Here is a 20,119-nt window from a genome sequence, read left to right on the forward strand (position 1 = left end):
CCTAATGAAGATGTCATGAATCTCTGCTACTGAGATCTCTGGGAACTGCTTTGTTTCTACATTTCTTGTGATCTTACTACACAGCTTCTATTTCAATTATGTGGTTCAGCCAGTGTATTAGTCCATTCCGATGCTGCTAAGAAAGACATACCCAAGACTGGGTAATTTATAAAGAAAGGAAGTTTAATTGACTCACAGTTCCATGTGGCTAGGGAGGCCTCACAATCATGGCAGAGGTTGAAGGGGAAGCAAAAAAAGTCTTACATGGTGGCAGGCAAGAGGACATGTGCAGGGGAACTCCCCTTTATAAAACCATCAGATCACATGAGAGTTATTCACAATCATGAGAACAGCATGGGAAAGACCTGCCCCATGACTCAATTACCTCACACTGGGTCCCTCCCACAACACATGAGAATTATGGGAGCTACAATTCAAGATGAGATATAGATGGAGACACTGCCAAACCATATCAATCCATCTCTGGACCTTCTCAAATCTCATGTTCTCACATTTAAAAACCAATTATGTCTTCCCAACAGTCCCCCAAAGTCTTGACTCATTTCAACATTAACTCGAGTCCACAGTCCAAAGTCTCATCTGACACAAGGCAAGTCCCTTCCGCCTATAAGCCTATAAAATCAGAAGGAAGTCAGTTACTTCATAGATACAATTAGTGTACGGACATTGGGTAAATATACCCACTCCAAATGGGAGAAATTGGTCAAAACAAAGGGGTACAGGCCCCATGCAAGTCCAAAATCCAGCAGGGCAGTCAAATCTTAGAGCTCCAAAATGATCTCATTTGACTCCATGTCTCACATCCAAGTCACGCTGATGCAAGAGGTGGGTTCCCATAGTCTTGGGCAGCTCCACCCATGTGGCTTTGCAAGATACAGCCTCCCTTCTGGCTCCTTTCACAGGCTGGTATTGAGTGTCTGCAGCTTTTCCAGGTTCATGGTGCAAGCTGTCAGTGGATCAACCCATTCTAGGGTCTGGAGGATGGTGGCCCTCTCTCAGAGCTCCACTAGGAGGTGCCCCAGTAGGGACTCTGTGTGGGGACTGCAACTTGACATTTCCCTTCCTCACTGCCATAGCAGAGGTTTGCCATGAGGAGTGCCCCCCTGCAGCAAACTTCTACCTGGACATCCAAGCATTTCCGTATCTCCTCTGAAATCCAGGTGAAGGTTCCTAGACTTCAATTCTTGACTTCTGTGCACCTGCAGGCTCAACACCATGAAGAAGCTGCCAAGGATTGGGGCTTGCATCCTCTGGAACCATGGCCTGAGTTGTATCTTGGCCCCTTTAAGCCCCTGCTAGAGTAGCTGCGATGCAGAGCACCAAGTCACTAGACTGCACATAGCAAGGGGGGCCTGGGCCCAGCCCATAGTCAAACCACATCAGTCAGTTTAAATTATTTTATTTCTAAAAAGTTATCCATAGTTGAATTTGTTTCCAACAACATTTATTAATAGATCCCTTTATTGTTCTTCAACTTTATCTCTTACCATTTTTCACCTTGTACCTGAGACTTACTGAATTCTCCCTCCTTCACTAATTTATCATCCTTTCATTTGGCTCTAGACATTTGTTCCTCATGTCCCGTTATCATGGAACCATATTGCTTTTACCTGTATTTCTCTAATATACTAAACATCCTCTAGAACTCAACTTCATGTTGTTCAGGAAGACTTCCTTTATGCCTCATACACTCCTACTCTGTGTTCCTATAACCTGCTAATATCATTTTACGGTTTTTGACTATCTATTGTGAAAAAGGAACTTCAACTGTAGAATCTGTGTCTGTCATCGTCATATTTTATTTATAGTGCCTAGATCACTGCCTCATCTATAAAAACAAATTAGCTAATATTTGTTGAATAACGAATGAATAAATGTAAGAAAAACTCATTTAACTCTATACATTATATAATCATGCTCCAAATTGAATATAATCAAGGTGCAGGAAGCCCGTCCTCTGTTTACTAAACAAAATGAGAGGTATTAATGTTAGGCTAGATAACTGGAAAGGCTGTAGGAATTACATGGTGCTTGATTTCATTGATGGCAGGCCGAATTCAAGGAGTTGTAAAAAAAAAATGACAGTATTTTGACCTCAGCATAGCAAACTTTGTATTCAAAATGGTTCAGTTTTTTTTTTTTTTCCTTGCTAGGTTTTCATCACTATGCAGATGTCTTGACAAATAAGTTTCACTTCATCTGTCATTTCTGACTTCACTGGGATAATCAGGCCTCATCCAGTCTTGGCATGAATGAGTGTGGTGATTGATTTGTAATGCCTGCCTGGGAAAAGAAGTCAGGAGTGCGAATAAGAACGGTAGGAATTTTTCATTCTACGATGGGATAATGCATTAACTTCTAGTAGCTTTTTGAATTAAATTGTTTCAGAAATTTCCCAAGAAGATGTAGAAAAGGCCAGCTTGACTGATACATCTATAGAAAGCTAATATAAAATTATAGAAACATAAAATTTTTAGCATGCCTCAAACATATCTATTCACTTTACAGATGTGGAAGTCAAGGGCTGGAGAGGGTAAAAGAGCTTGTCCAATATTACCACTAATCAATCAACACTAAAATTTACATTTTTTTCTGATTTTCTAGATAAGAGCTTTCAGCTTACATAATGCAATTCAAATTTTCCTTTTAAATCAAACACTGAATTAATAAATTACTGATTATTTATGATGACTTGCCTAATTTACTTAATTCTTCTCTTTTTAAATTTGTAAAGTATGGTTGATAATTGGATAATATAGTAACTACATACCTGACACATAGTGAGAAACTAATAAGTGTTATCTCATATTTCCTTTATGATATCTTAGTTCAAGCATAACGTTTAAGCCACTCAACTTGCAAATTACTTAAAAGAATTTTGTGTTAGTTTTGAAGCTTTGGTAAAACCAGCTATGTTTACGGGAGTAGGGCCACATGTTATAAAGGGCCACCCCTTTCATTGTGACGTCTCTAACAAAGCCTTTTCCATTAATAAAATAATCAGTGGTAAGTGGGGCTAGCAAATATAGAATCTGTGTTACAGGCCAGGCACTGAGCTAATTGCTTTGTTAGCATTACCTTATTCAATCACCATTGTAATTCCATTAGGAAAATGTCCCCATTTCACAAATAAGGAAGATGAGATTTGCACCAGTTAACTTACCTGAAACTATGAAGGTAACAACCGTGTTTAAAATGCAAAGTCTCCCTTTCTCCAAAGCCAATGCTTTTAATCATCATAACAGACTCTATGAAGTCATTTGCCTTCCTTCTTTTTTTCTTGTGATTTTCACGCAGAAAGTAACAACCTCCACCGTCACTACTTAAACCAGTCTTGAACGAATGTCAGGTCCTTGGGAAACTCTCCAATCTTATCTCCTGTCCTGGCCAGGTGTGCTCCAGGTGAACCATTTGGCTAAGTCAATTTGAACTATTTGGGAGACCTTGGTACCTATGATTCCTTCTTCTTGGAAGATCCTTTCTGTTTTGTCAGCTCCTACTTCCGTGTTGTGGAAAACCGATCTAACCTCCTAGTCCTGAATCAGGTATTGCTCCTCAGCACTGCAAACCCTTTGGCTTCAGGACTCATTCCACTGCATCAGGGTGAGGCCTTTTGTATTTACCTTCAATACATTACATATGATGTGGTATTAAAACTATTGGCTAACTTCTCTCTTTCCTCACAGATGATGAGATGATGAGTCCAGGAACTCAATATTACTCATACTTCTAGTACTCGTGTCAAACACAGCAAATATAACCAAATGGATGATTCAGAAACATCAAATGATTGAGTAATTAATGATATAATTATTGAATTATTGAATAATTCTATATGCAAGATATTTAATTTAATTTTTCCATGAATTACCTCATTCAATTTACCCAATCTGTCTAGAAACTAAATAATAAATTCCTATTCTAAAAAGTAGGAAAATAAGGCATAGACATGATATAGGATTTAACCTTGTTCACACAAATAGCTAATGTCAGTGGATGTTTCAAATTTGTCTCTTTAAAGTAAAATTCATACTCCTAAGCACTGCACTTTAGTAGATCTTTTTGTGAATGGGAATAATGCATATATTAAGACATGTGATTTTAGAACATGGTCTTAGTTTCCACAACTGCTCTCCTATTGGAAAAAAAATGGCTTAAATAGACCATTTCCTCATTGTTCTCACAATGTGCCCCAGTAGATTCTAAATTGGCACCTTTGTCTTTTTGTTCTCCATCCCAGGATACTCACTACTTCTGGACTGCTTATTCAAGCTTTACCTGTCCATTTGGGGTAGATGGAGGAGCATTTTTTCTTGATTTTCAAGCTCATGAGGGTGCATTCGCCTCTGAACTCACCAGTGCATTCTGTCCCTTCTATTCACTCCCTTTCTTATGGTTTTAGTAAAATTTTGTTGCTATTAAGAGTATAGTCCTTGTTGTTGATCAGAGTTTGGTTTGTAAGTGACTCAACGCCATATTAACATTGCCTCTAATGTGATGTTCATTTTATGTTCGATACATATCTCTCTGGTGAACCACTTGACCAGAGAGAGTCTTGAGAGCCAGTGACAGGTGTGGTAAGGGGCAGATAGGACCTAAGACTGTGGGTACCAGGCAAGGCAAATGAAAGCCTGGGTGCCAGTGAAGAGAGTAAGGGGGGATAAGGAAAGATAAACCTTCAATTTAATGGAGGTACTAAGAATTAAAAATAAACCTAAAATGGGAATTCTAGAGTTTGCAAAAGACATTGGGGTGACTGAAGTGCACCCCTAAGGCAGGCATTCGGAGGGAGCCGAGTATTAGTCTAGAGACTTGACCTAGTTCATGCAGGGAACAATCATCTGAAGTACAATAAGAGGTTAAAATCATATGTTCTATTTGAAGTGCCTTTAGAAATCTTTAGCCTTGTGGCTATTTCTGCCCTTTTCTGTGTCTGATAAACAGATTCTTCTTGTGTTGTTGTTGTTGTTTTGTTTTGCTTTTTCTTAGGTTTGTAATTACTTTGTGTTCTTATAGATGAACAGAGGATAATTGACTCCTCCTTAAAAACAGGTCTCCTTTGCCCCAAAATATTTTATATTGAGTGAAGAAGAGCAAAATGGAACAGTTGGGAAGGGAATATTCACTTATTTTTTCTGCATTATTCTAAGGTGCCCAAACTTCATGCCACCTGGATCATTTAGCAGTCCTGATTAAAGAGCACAGGGCCTGGCAGTCTGTAGAAGTTTGCTCCCTGGTGCTGCCTGGACTGCCTTGGGCTGCTAGCAGCCTTATGGTCTCCAGACAATCTGTCATTTCTGCTGTTTCCCAATAACCTTTGGCAACAGCAAAAGCAAACAGGTACCAAAAGGCTGAGGGATTCCAAGATAGAGAAATTGTCCCTTATTTTAAAAAATTATGTCATCCATACCATAAGAAGTTATTGAGAAGTTTCATTTAAAATCAAGATCACCTATGGGCTTGTAATTTTTCTGCACCAAAGGACGTGGTTGCTGTTTTTGTTATGCTTTTTACTCTGTCTTCACCAGGTTCTGAGTGTAGAAGGGAACATTTAAATATTTGAGGAGATAACTACATAAGTACGTGTGAGTGATGTTTCTTTTTCTCTCTCTCTCCTGCTGTAAGTATTGAGAGAGAGAGAGAGAGAGAGAGAGAGAGAAATACACACACACACACACACACATGCATACATGCTTACATACACGTGTAGTTATTTCCTCAAGTATAAGAAAGATAAAGAGTCAAATATCCAGATATATGAAGAAGGCACTGCATAAGAAATCCTAACTGTTTAGTTTCCACTGAGATCTGTCCAATGTTATAGACTCAGGGGCTCCAAATGCCAGCAAGGTTCAGAAAGATTGTATCAATGAATGAAGCCAGACCTGGGTGCTGGGTGTTGGGGCTCATCAGGGGTGTTGGGAAAGAACCGTAAAGAGCAGAGACATTCATGCCCAATCTGGAAGGGGAAGTAGCCCCTATTTTATTGCAGAATGTCGGTCTAATGTTGCCAGCTTTTCTTTTGATTCCAAGGAAGCCCACACACCAGAGTGTACACAATTTCTCCTGAGTTAGAAATAGTTATTCTATTTTGTTTTTAACAAAAACACACCAGAAAGCTGAAGCTGAGCCTGTGCCTTTACGGTCAAATTGTTCAAGTGACTCTAACTCTTTTCCATTTCTTTTCTACAGTATGTATCTCTAAGATTTTAAAACAGTAATTATTTTTAATATGCCTCAGTTATTACTTTAGTATAGAGATAGATTAAAGCAAGCATAACATTAAAAGATATCAGTGTTTATACATTTTCCCTCAATTCAAGGGTCAATACATTTAGAAAATATATTTTGGAGTGATAATTACTCTCTGTGACGGAACAATATTTTTTATTCATTGTCTCTTTAAAGTGTGTATAATAGAGTGTTTACGTATTCATCAACTGTGAATCTGGGTTTTCTCTCTTATAATGCCAAAACCTATTTACTGAGGTTTAACTATCTTCTTCATCTGTTATAAACAAAATTTTCCCTTTTTGGGGGGTTCAGCTAAAGCTTCTTGGTAAAAAAAATTGGTATGCCAACTCTCTGACATTCCCCTTACAAAGTTCATTCCATTTTTATGCAATCTCTGTTTTAGGTATTGGAATTTATAGTTTTCAGCCTATCTTGGGGAGTGGGAGAATACTATTTGTTTAAACTTAAAAAATATATATGGTTGTCTAATTTTCCAAGCCCAGCATCAGCTTTATCTATTTCTCATTCAATTGGCCCTTTCTAATATTGGGGTTGCAGTTTTTCTTTATATATCCATTACAAGTTCACAGCAAATTCCAAATTTTTACTTGCAATTTTCCACATTTTTTCCATTTCCCCCCAGGCATTAGTCAATCAATAGGAAATGAATAAAACTCACATGTGAATACATACCCAAAGAGAACATATACTGTTTTGGTTCCCGAAAATGAAATTTCACTTGGTTGACTCACTAGACTCATTGTTGGGTTTTCCAACTTCTCCTACCCTTTAGAGAAATAGGTTTTACTTTCCTTCTTCTAAAAACCACGTGGGATGTACAAATATTTTTGTTCCTACAAAGCAATTCTTACGTATTTTAAAATCAACTCTATGTTTTTTTTTTTTTCTGACTCTCTTTTGAAACAGTTATGCTGTTACAGTTATTGGCAGAGTTGAAAGAACATGAATTTTTAATTCATGTTTAAACAGCAGCAGAGCATCCTAGTCACTAGCATAAGGGCTTCTAATAAAACTTAGCGTTAAATTCAATCTTTCAGCTGTGGTCTAAAACACCCTCCAGCATATAGCCCCTGCGTATATATCCAGCATCTCCTGCAATTCTCTATCTCAGTCGCAACACTTCAGCTATGTGTACTTCATTTCCCTCCTAGAATTTTAACAAATGTATCCCAGCCACAGGTCCTTTGCTCTTACTTTTCTCTCCGGCTCATGTATATTATCAGTTGCTGGCTTTCATATCTCAGAACTTATGTTGATTTCTCACCGAAATCATCCTTGACCATCATAGGTGCTATTTATACATAGGTTTATATTATTCGTTGTACTTATCTTAATGATTTAATTACATTTCTATCATTTGTCTAAACCACCGGAATGTAACGTCTATGAGATCAGGAACCTGTATTGTCTTGTTCACTTTGACATTTCCAGTGCTTAAGACAGTGTCTGACAGTTAGAGAAAAATGTTCTCTTTGTCTCTCTCTCTCATATAAGATACATGAAAACTGATAAAATAATTCTGCCTTTTTCTTTTTTCAAAAAATTCCTAACAAACCTAAATAATTCTAAACTCATAAAGTTGTAACAGTTAGTGAGGTCATGCACGTGAAGTGCTTACCAGAGTGTCTGGCAGTGCATTAGGTAAATAAGTAATAGCTGCTGGAGTTATTTTCACCCTGCTGCCAAAGATATGAATGAAAGACCTCCAGAAAATTTCTGGTCAATGTCTTTAAAACCTATATAAAACCTATAGGAACATGTAGCAAATTCTAAGGAAGAAAACAGAGTTTCTCATTCTTAGACTTTGGAGACAGTATTCAGCATTTTTGTTTTTCATCTTTGTTTTTTTTCAGTCTTTTTAGAACTTTATTTTACATTCAGCGATGTACATGTGCTTGTTTGTTACATGGGCATTACATGCATAATTGTGGGAGTTGGGCTTCTAGGGTATCCATCACTCAAATACTAGATATTGTACCCAGTGGGTAATTTTTCAACTCTTACGCCCTTTTCCATCTTTCCTCCTCTGGAGTCCCCATAGTCTATTTTTGTACTGGGCATGTCTCTAATACAACATATAATCTAAGTAACTGGTATTTGTTACCTTATGCCACTAGTTCTCAAATATTTTATTTTCAAGGCCCTTTTGCAGTATAATAAATTATTGAGGACCCCAAAGACTTTTGTATATTTTTTGTACCTATCAGTATTTGCTGTTTTAAAAATTGAAAGATAATTTTGAGAGGCTGAGCTGGGTGATCACCTGAGGTCAGGAGTTCAAGATCAGCTTGGCCAACATGGTGAAACCCCATCTCTACTAAAAATACAAAAAGTAGTCAGGCGTGGTGGCACACACGTGTAATCCCAGCTACTTGGGAGACTGAGGGGGGAGAATCACTTGAACTCAGGCAGCAGAGGTTGCAGTAAGCCAAGATATCACAACACTGCACTCCATCCAGCCTAGGCAACAGAGTGAGACTCTGTCACTCACACACACACACACACACACACTTAAAAGGTAAACATGCATTTTATTTAAACATAAACTGATTAAATACAAAAATAAATAATATTTTAATGAAAATTATTTTTACAAAAAAAGTAAGAAGAGCGATATTGATTTATATTTTTGCAAATTTCCTTAATGTCCAGCTTAATAGAAGAAAGCTAGATTCTTATATCTAATTCTTGTTCATTCTGCTGCAATACATTGTTTTGGTTTGAGTATATGAATAAAAGCTGGTCTCAAATAAATATGTACCTGAAAGTAGAGAAATAGTTAAATATTATTTTAAGATAATCATGAATATTATCTGATATTACATAAAAATTTGACAAATGATTGTTTCTTAAAGGATACTGTTGATATAGAAGCTGAAATTCTATTTATAAAATTTTCTTACTGTGTTACAATAAAATCCAACAGTCTATCTGAGACATGAATGGATATTTTACCCAAACACATTTAAAAAATTATTCACTAGTCATTTAGAAAATGTTGTTTCAGTCACTGAGTTATATAAATCTTTACTTGAAAGCTCAAATCCTATTACTGGCAAAAAATACTATTCATTGTTTTTTCAAAGTGATCAGATGACTTCATTCATTTTGAGAAAATGTCTGGCCAATACCCAAATTTGATAGTGCCAATGGTTTTTTTAAGTAAAGATGGTATTCCGTGAAACAAGCCTCCAGATAAGAATTCATACAATTATTTAAGAACTTCTCCTTAAAATAACACAGTCATTCAGCTTTCAGCAAAAGTGTTTTATCAATACTTTCCATTTCATCATAGAGAACACCAAGGAGTTGTGGACTAAATGGTTGAGATTCAATAAAATCAATAGTTTTACCTCTTTATCGCCTATACTGTTAAGTACAACTGACTTGTTTTTATTTTTGTTTTTGTTTTCCCGTGATGGCTGGGTGGTAAATAACATAATGATTACTGTAATTTTGGGTTTGAGTGTCTTGGTTTATTTTAACGTTCAAGACGTTTTACCCACAATGCTATTGTCCCATCCATGCAAATGTCAATTGAGTGAAACAAAACAAAAGGTCTTAGTATCATTAGAAAAAAATAGACTTGACCATATGGATCCCCTATAAAGATCACAAGGATACAAGAGGTCTGTGTAGCACATTACATTATTGCCAAACATTTGAACACTTATCCAGACAGATAGCTTAATCCTCAGTTCATTTTTACTCATTCAAACAAAGCTCGATTTCCCATTGGAATACATAAAATTATGATATGAAAGAAGCAAGAATAATCATATCTGAATTCGGCTTACCTTTCAAATAAAATGTCACTTTATTAATTCAACTGGGCCGTATTGAAGAAAGTTAACAAGTAGTTCTTCAACACTATCTACCATATTAACTACCTAAAATTTTGAGGTAATAAAGTATCTTGATTCTGGAATGCTGGATGTGAATGTTTAATATTTTATGGCTAAACTTACATTTGTGGCTATACTAAGAGGCGTTCATGCCACCCATCTCTGCAAAAGGGAACGTTATCTACTACATAATTCACATGAAAAACAGTGTTCTTGAAACAATTTTTAATCATGTTATGAAACCATAAAAATTTCTTGTCTCAGTTTCTCAACTTACAATCAAACTAGTGAAACAAGACCCTGCAGGTAAAGGTAAATGTGAGTGAAGGTTGAGTCACTGAATTCATACAGGTTAAAAAAGAAATCTAGGTCACTTGCTCATTGCAAAAATGAATGTAAATTTCAAATATAAATTCTACAGTATGTCAATATAAATATTCACCTATATATATAAACATCATTTTAAAATGTTTGAGGTGTATAATAATTGGCGAAAACAGTTTGCCAATACAAAAAAAACCAGAGTTCTTGAATCGTGAGAGTCTGAACTATTTAGACAATAAACTGTCGCCTAAATATTGCTATGCAAATAGCAATACTAGGTGGCATTCTCTGTATTGTCTGAGTGGAGTGGAAAAATCTGCTTCTTTATGATTTTTTTTCAGGAGTCATTTACACTTAATACTTATTATCTCTGTATTTTCAGCTGTAAACATATCCTGCCCTGATCAAACAAAAGGAAATAATCTTCAATGAGTAACTCTAACTTAATGTAAAATCATGAGGGAGACTCTGAGTCTAGAGAATGAGAGACACCTGGAATAGGTTAGGCAGTAGAAAAGGGTGTTAAAAGCATTCATCTGTTAGGTAAGGTTGCCTTTTTGCTTGATTGCCCCAGTAATCTGCTTCTGGACATCTTTTAGAAAGCTTTTGGCTTTACCAAAAATCTTTTACATCAAAATGGCTTAAATAATAAGGGCATATGTTATCTTACCCAACAAGAAAGCCAGGAGTAGAAGAGCTATGCAGTTGGTTAATTCAGCAGATCATCTATGTTATTAAGGTCTTAAGGTTCTTTCCATCACCCCTTTCTACATCTGCATTGTCAGTTTTCTCCTGAGGTGAGTTTCTTATCAGGGACCAAAGATAGCTGCTGCAATTCTAGGAAACACAGTCTTACACAACCATATCCAAGGAGAAAAGAACCTGCTTTTTCCTCTGTGCCTCTTCAAGGAAATAAGAAATCTTTTCCATAGCCCAATAGGAAACTTCACCTTCACCTCATCTTCTAAATTATGTCACAAGCTCATGACTAACGACTCACTGGCAAAGATAACGGGAGAAGAAAATACGGTATTAGTTACATGAGACTTAACTGTTTGCACGTTCTATTTCAAATTATTACCAGAAACCATCCCTTTACCCAAAAGAAAAAAAAGGCATTTATTCTGTTTTAGTTTTGTTAAAGCATAACTGATATACGAAAATTGTACACATTTGGCCGGGCGTGGTGGCTCAGGCCTGTAATCCTAGCACTTTAGGAGGTCAAGGAAGGCAGATCATTTGAGGTCAGGAGTTCGAGACCAGCCTGGCCAACGTGGCGAAACCTTGTCTCTACTAAAAATACAAAAATTAGCCAGACATTGTGGCATGTGCCTGTAATCCCAGCTACTTGGGGGATGGGGGCAGGATAATCCCTTGAAACTGGGAGGTGGAGGTTGCAGTGAGCCAAGATCATACCATTGCACTCCAGCCTGGGGGACAAGAGCCAAACTCCATCTCAAAATAAATAAATAAATAAATAAATAAATAAATAAATAAAATTGTACACATTTAACATCCACATCTTGATGAATTAGGTCATATGCATATACCAGTGATACCATCACCACAACCAAGATACTAAATATATTCATCAGCTCCAAAATATTTCCATGCACTGTTTTTGTAAGAACACATGAGATCTATCATTTTAAGATATATTACAGTGTACAATATTGTGTTGTTATCTATAGGTACTATGTTGTACAGCAGGTCTCTAGAACGAATGCATCTTGCAAAACAGAGACTTTATACCCATTTAGGAGCAATTCTTCATTTCCATCAACCCTCACCCCAAGTCTCGGGCAACCATCATTCTGTCCTCTGCTTCTCTTAAGTTTGACAGTTTTCAACACCACACATAAGTAGAACAAGAAGAGCAATTTATTTCTTTTAATTTAGTCTGTCCATCCTACCACCTGCTCTAGTAAATTGGCCTTACATGAGGAAAATAGCCTACTCGTGTCTATGGATGAGTGTAATACTTATGTTCTAACAAGTGTAGTTTAAGTATAGTTTGGTTAAATGTTAAGGTTATTGTTAGAATAGCAACTTTTACTTTTGCCAGAGTGCATAAAAGAATGATAAGCCTCTGTACAACTTGAAAAGGCTGTTCAGTTTAAATAAATAATCTCGTAATATCCTGGTGGGCATTAGAGGACTGGGGCATTTGAGTAGAAACCCTTCTAAAAGATTTCAATGGGTAGAGGTAGGAATCTAGTAATATCTTAATGCCACCTGTTAGAATATATTACTTATTCAGACAACATATTTTTTAAGCCAACAAAAAAAAATTTGTGATCATTAAATCTAAGTTGGGTTACTCTTTGTGTGGGAAATATAATTATATGAAATTTATTGATGTTCATACAATAGAATGACCAGCTCAAGCTTCTTCTCACTAATCCAGCGCCTACAAAAAATCCTTCTCTTGTCTTGGTAACATTGACAGTAATGCATTCTTTAGATATAAACATGTGAAGAAGGAATCTTGGAAATAGCATTGGCTAGAGAATTGAGATGACACTTCGGACATCACCTTTGCCATAGACTGTGCAAATTGGGTCATTCACTTCTCTGTGAAGTAGTGACCTCATCTATGATGTGAAGTTACTTGCCTGGATGTACTTTTCAAGTTCCATAACCTGAATTTTCATTCAGAAAATAAGTGATTCTGATTCCTAGTATTTAAATGTTTACAAATGATCCATTTGGGTTCATTTTAAACCTTCATCTTTTTTCCTTTCAAGTAAACAGTACTTTTGTATTTTGGTATTTTCATTTAACACCATTCATGACCTAGTATTTTAGTAAATGCAGGCTTTTTGGATGATGATTACATTATGAAGGTGAGTAGGATGATGATGGTGCTAGTTTGGTCCAAAGATTATATTTTATCCCAGTGAGGTGCAGTTTTATAAAGAAAATAGTGCTTTTATTTCTGCTGCACCCTTGTTAAATGTTTAAACTTCTAATAAATAATACTTCCTTATGTTTTCAAACTTCTGAGAATTAATTATTTTGTTCCAAATGTGGAAGAGCTGTTGAATACCATTAAATAGATTACTAAACCATTATGTAGTACAGTGGGAAAATCTTAGAAATATACCATGTTTTATAGTCACAGACTTTAGTATTTCAAGACTCAGAGCCTCTTATTTAATAAATAAGATAATTAGTACATTTCTTAAATTCAAAGTTGTTTTATTTTTATTTATTTATTTATTTATTTATTTTGAGACGGAGTCTCACTCTGTTGCCCAGGCTGGAGTGCAGTAGCATGATCTTGGCTCACTGCAACATTCTCCACCCAGGTTCAAGCGATTCTTATGCCTCCCTCCTAAGTAGCTGGGATTACAGGTGCCTGCCACCACACCTGGCTAATTTTTGAATTTTAGTAGAGGCGGGATTTCACCATGTTGGCAAGGCTGGTCTTGAACTCCTGACCTCAAGTGATCCACCCACCTCCGCCTCCCAAAGTGCTGGGATTACAGGCATGAGCCACAACGCCAGACCCAAAGTTTTAAATCTTAATTGCTTATTGTAGGAAACTTCCTTGATACAGACATTTAGCATAAATATCTGTTGCTATTTAGGTCACTGCCACATTAGAGGAAGCTTAATGACAGATCTATTTCAAAAATTGTTGCTTAGAACACCTTTTCTTCTAGGGCTAGGAAAATCCATATATGTTCCTATATTTGTTTTTAGGGCTGTCGTATCAAATTATCACAACTTCCTGGCTTAAAACAACAGAAATTTATTTTCTCAATTTTCTGGGGGCCAATGGTCAAAAGTTAAGGTGTTGGTCAAAAGTTAAGGCTCCCTCAGTTAAGCCTCCCTCTGAAGTCTCCATGGGGAGGGCCTTGCTTGTTTCTTCCATCTTCTAGTGGCCTCAGGAATCTCCTATGGCTGTATCACTCCACTCTTCAGGGCCTTCTCCTCTGTGTGTGATGTCTCCAGTCTGTGTTATCTTTCTCTTCCTTCTGATAATGACTTTTAAGGGTTTGCCATTTAATTTAGGGCCAGATAATTCAGGATGATCTCATCTCAAAATCCTCAACTTCATTACATCTGCAAACATCCTTTTTCCAAATAAGGTCACATTGCAGGTTACAAGGTTAGAACATGGACATATATTTTGAGGGGCTACCATTCAACCCACTATAGTTCTGCTCATATGTGTCCCAAAGAACCTTCTTTGGCCTATTATGCTACCTGTGTTTTCTTAAGGGGAGAGGTATTCTGAGAGACAGAGTCCAAATTATAATCATATTTGTATTCCTAGTGTCTAAAACATTTCCTGACACATAAGCAATTCATGACATGTATCTATTCAATGAATTAATTTATTATAGTACCTATAGCCTGAAAGTTACAACTTGGGTTAAATCTCTCTCTCTCTTCCCCCCCACCCCACCCTGTTCCTCTCTGTGTCTGTAAAGTGTAATAGTTAAGACAGCACAGTGAAAAGTTTAATGTAAAGGAGCCAATTCACACTTTTATTTCTTGTTAGAATTTGAGAAATGTGTATTAGTATATTATAATCCTGAATCTGTCTTTAGCTGGGGGCTTATCTATTGTGACTTCTTATTTTATTTATAAAATAAAAGAATTAATCTAGATAACCTTTTCAATCCATTTAAGCTCATAAAAAATGACCTAGTTTCAATTCTGTTTCTAAGCCTGGTTTGACACTTTATATCTACATAACAATGGGCAAGTTTTATAACATTTTTAAGCCTCAGTTTTCTCATCCATAAAATGCAGATTGTCATCCCTACTTTATAGGAATATAAGAATTAAATAATATATATATAATATGTAGCATAATTCCTGACACTAAGAAAGCAACACATTATTGTGAGCTTTTAATAGTGATTGTTATCCCTGTCATACAATAGTTTATTTTCTGATAGCAAGTTATATTTAGGATACATGGAGTTCAGAGATATAATTGTACATCAATATTTAACTTCTTTCTGGTCATTAGCTAAAATTTGTTAAGGAAATAAAGACCCCTTTTTTGGACCACATATCAAAACTTTATTTAAATTAATTTTGAAATATTTAATTGAAAAAATAGAGATTGTATAGATTTAAGGTATGCAATGTGATGATTTGATATACTTTGTGTAATGACGCATATCAAATTAATTACCTATGCTGTTCATTAGATCCGCTGAACGTGTCCATCTTATACTTAAAGATTGTTCCCTTTGACCAACATCTCCCCATTTCCTCACCCCCCAATCTTACCTTTATATAGTGCCTTCTTCAAGAAAATAGCTTTTGAATCAAAGTACATTCTTGATTCTTTAATGAGTGTTACCTAAGGTTTGATAAAAGAAAAACTTCATCCGAACTAAATTTAAAGGAGTTTAATTGAGAAATGAATGATCTGTGAATTGGGCAGCCCCCAGAATCACAGCAGATTCACAGAGACTCCAACACAGTCACTTGGTGGAAGAAGATTTATAGACAAAGGGAAATGAAGTACAGAAATCAGCAGTGAGGTACAGAAACAGGTGGATTGGTTACAGGTTGACATTTGCCTTATTTGAACACAGTTTCAACACCTAACAGTCTATGAATGGTTGAACCATGGCCGTTGGGATTGCCCAAAACTCAGGTATTGTTACAGATACCTATTCCTAAATTAGGTTTTCAATCTTGTCTATTAAGCTAGGTTACAGTTCATCCACAAGGACTCAAATATGGAAGAACGGAGTCCTTCTCATGCCATATTTAGCTTTCTTTAACAGTTTGAATTGGAAAACAGTTCTGGTATATTATGTTTTATTATTTCTATTTTTGCAGGGGCCATAAAGGGAATTGATGAGGACAACTGGCCTCCCAATATGTGGATTCAGTTTCCGTATGTCAATTTACCAACTCCCACTGGTAGTCTGAAGAGATATGGCTACTGGAGAACAGAAAATCACCATTATTCATAAAAAGCAATTTTAAGTGTTTATCTTTTTGTATTTGAATAGCTTTGTTAAAGAGACGTACTCAAGAATACTATAAAGAGACTCTTATTATACTCCTTACCTGGAGATAATTGTGATGCCAGAAATTCAAATTTATATTTAACAATATGGTTTTTCAACTTTGAATATTATAAACATCTAGGCAGTATTTATTGTTTGCACATTTGCCATCCGCTAAAATGAGATTATTCTAAGCATAAATTATACTCTTCATCATTCAAGATTATAAACATTTATAATAATCATACTATTCACGGACATTTCCCTGCTCTCAAATCACTAGAGCTAATAGACAAAGTAGATACAGCTACAAACAGTGGGAGCAAATGTTTCTGGCTGACCTACAAATAGCTATGCAATAATGTAGAGAGGAAAATATAGTCTCACTTATAGTGTCTGAAATTGAGTTTCCTCTTTAAAGGACAAAGTAATTTTCAAAAATATTTGAATATTCTTCTGTGTAAAAAAGTCTCTGTTTTAACCGGCTTATTGAATTGTATTTCTTTATTGTGTTTGTATTCACTTTTCCATTTGTGGGTGGAATTTATTATAATTACCAATTATATACTGAATGAAACAAAAATCTCATAGATTTATTTTAATAAAACTTTAAATTCCTTGTCATTACTAATAAACTGTATATGCTTTCTCTAATAAGGCCATACTTTATTGTTTAAAACTTGTTTTTCCTCTTTGCTCAAGCACATGGATTGTGAATTTAAATTCTAAAATAAAACCAATTAATCCATAAACATGGACTGTGGGTAATGTTGATATTACGTGTAAATTTCTCAGTGGTATTTCGTGGACCCAATAGCATCAGCATTAGCTGGGGACTTATGAGGTGGCATGTGCCTGTAGTCCCAGCTACTCAGGAGGCTGAGGCAGGAGAATCGCTTGAACCTGGGAGGTGGAGGTTGGAGTGACCGAGATCGTGCCACTGCACGCCAACCTGGGCAATAGAGCGAGACTCTGTCTTAAAAAAATAATTAAAATAAAATAAAATAAAATTTGCAAATTTATGGGAACTACCCCACCCCAGGCCTATTGAAACAAAAAGTCTATAGGTACGGTTTAGCAATCTGTCTTTCAACAAGCCATTCTGGGCAACTCTAATGCATGCTAAAGTTTGAGAACCACTGGTCTGTGGCTTTCCAGGATACTCAGGTGCTATATTATCTTATTCCCTACAGGGAATATCTTTGTTCAAGTGTGGAAGTATGCACACAGTGTGTAAAGAGGTGGGTTGAATCTTTCTACAAATATTTTAAATAAGTCACCTGCCTCATATATTTTGACTAGATTATTCAGATATTTGGATCCGTACTGACCCTTACCCCTACCTCTGATTTACAGAAAAGAAATTCCTACCCTATTTTATTATGTGTTGTGTTTGGCCCATTGGTGATTTTTTTTCTCAGACTCAATTTTAATTATTTGTTGCAATCTAAAAATGGGGGCCTTATCTTAATAGTTAATCTAATTTTGCAAGATATACTATAGGATAGGAAGTATGCCTGATTCTTTTACATACATTTGGTATCAGTGATGCCTCAAAACAGTTCTTCACATTAACTATCATTATTTTTGTAGCTTTAATGAATTAAAACTTACTCAGTATAAAAGCCACCTGCTTAAAATGTACAACTCAAAAATTTTCAGTAAATTAATAAAGTTGTGAAGCCATGACCACAGTGCAATTTTAACACATTTCCATTGTGCCAAAAAGATCCCTCATGCTCAATTCCAACCAGTTCCCACTGCCACCCCCAGTATCAGACATGACAATCTGCTGTCTCTACATTTCAGGACATTTAATGTAAATACAATTATATAATATGTGGTCTTTGTGTCTGGCTTCTCTCACTTATTATGTTTTTTGAAGTTTATCCATGTAGCTTGTATCAAGCTTTTGTTCCTTCTGATTTTATTGAATAACACTTTGTTTATCCATTAATTAATGTATGGACATTAGGGATATTTTCAGTTTTAGGTTCTTATGAATAATATCTCTATGAATATTTGCATGCAATTCTGTAAGAATACATATTTTAAATTTTTTTGAGTAGTAGAACTATTGCAATATATGGTGAGTTTATGTCTAACTTCATAAGAAACTGCCAAACCATTTTCCAAGGTGGCTGTACATTCTCATCAGCAATGTATACATGTTTCAATTTCTCCACATGGTCTTCAACACTTTTTATAGTCTATCATTTGATTATAGCCATTCTATGGATATGAAGTTATCACAGTGGCTTTAATTTGCATTTTACTAATGATTAATGGTAATTAACATTTCATAGGCTCATTAGTCATTTGCTTATACCTACTTAAATATTTAACCCATTTTTAGAATTGGTTGTTGATTATCTTATTATATAGTTCTATAAGTTATTTATACAGTCTGAATAAATGTTCACTATCAGACATAATTTTTACAAATATTTTCTATCAGACTGTGTTATTTTTAATTTTCCAATGTGGTCCTTAGAAGCACCAGTGTTTTTAATTTTGATGAAGTATAATTTAACAATGACCATTCTTTTATAGATTTTGATTTTAGTGTGTCCAGAAACTGTTGGCTAACCTCAAATCATGAAGATTTCCCCTCATGTTTTCTTCTGAAAAGCTTATAGTTTGGGTGCTTACATTTAGATCTATGATTTAATTTGACTTATTTTTGTATATGCTGCAAGGTGACAGTCTATTCGCTTTCTGTGTGTCTAATTCTTTTGTAGTCTTCTAGTCTTGTTTTATTATTTCTTGTGGGTTAAGTAGAATTTTTCTAGTGTACTATTTTTAATTCCTTTGATGTTTTCTTGTTTCATTGTTTTTATTTGATTTGTGTTTAATATTTTAAGTTATATCCTTTTTAAAAATTATGTTTAATAGAAATAAAATTGTATATACTTATGTACAGTATGTTGTTTTTTGAAATACGTATATATTATGGATATGTATACAACGGCTAAATTGAGCTAATTAACATAGGTGTTACCTCACATATCATTTTTTGTGGTAAGAATATTTAAAACTCCTCTCTTAGCATTTTTTCAAGAATACAATACAGTATTAATTAACTGTTGTCACCACATTGTACAATAAATCTCTTGAATTTATTTTTTGTAACTAACTGAAATTTTATATTCACTTGGCCAACATCTCCCCAACCACACCCACCCCCCAGCTCCTGGTAACCATCATTTACCCTCTACTTTGATGCGTTCAACTTTTGTAGGTTTCACATACAAGTGAGATCATGAGGTATTCGTCTTTCTGTGCCTGGCTTACTTCATGTAACACAATGTTCTCTGGGATCATTTATGTTTTCATAAAGGAAAAAATTTCCTTTTAAGAAAAAATAAAATACTATTCTGATGTTGTATTTATGTCACATTTTCTTTATCAATTCACTTTTTGCTGTACACCTAGGTTGGTTAACATTGTCTTTTAATAAAGGATCTATTTCTTATCACCAGCTGCCATCTCCATCACCAAAGTGTCTGATAAGTGTCTAATAATCCTTCAAATCCTAGCTTGAAGCATGGTAAGGCAGACTTTATTCAACACTATCACGACAGTTGTAGGGACCACTGTCTTGGAGCCTTGCAGTGGGAGTGAGAGGCTGGGCTCAACTGTAAACATAGCATGGATCAATGAGGGTTTGCAGCCAAGAAGCTG

At 35.5% G+C, this 20,119-nt stretch overlaps 1 long non-coding RNA gene across 2 annotated transcripts in view; it reads left to right on the forward strand.

Moving 5' to 3' along the window:
* The window catches only part of LOC105480802 (uncharacterized), a 94,450-nt gene extending 74,683 nt beyond the window's left edge, over positions 1–19,767 (forward strand). The window contains exons 3-5 of one of the 2 annotated variants that reach the window (XR_986589.3): positions 2,175–2,338; positions 3,319–3,624; positions 16,263–19,767. This is a non-coding gene — a long non-coding RNA (uncharacterized lncRNA). The remainder of the gene's footprint in view (positions 1–2,174; positions 2,339–3,318; positions 3,625–16,262) is intronic. The other variant, XR_011624495.1, reaches the window with a different exon arrangement.
* Positions 19,768–20,119: the final 352 nt, after the last annotated feature.

Source organism: Macaca nemestrina, chromosome 6 (genome assembly GCF_043159975.1).
Source record: "Macaca nemestrina isolate mMacNem1 chromosome 6, mMacNem.hap1, whole genome shotgun sequence".
In the NCBI taxonomy this organism is placed as follows: domain Eukaryota; kingdom Metazoa; phylum Chordata; class Mammalia; order Primates; family Cercopithecidae; genus Macaca; species Macaca nemestrina.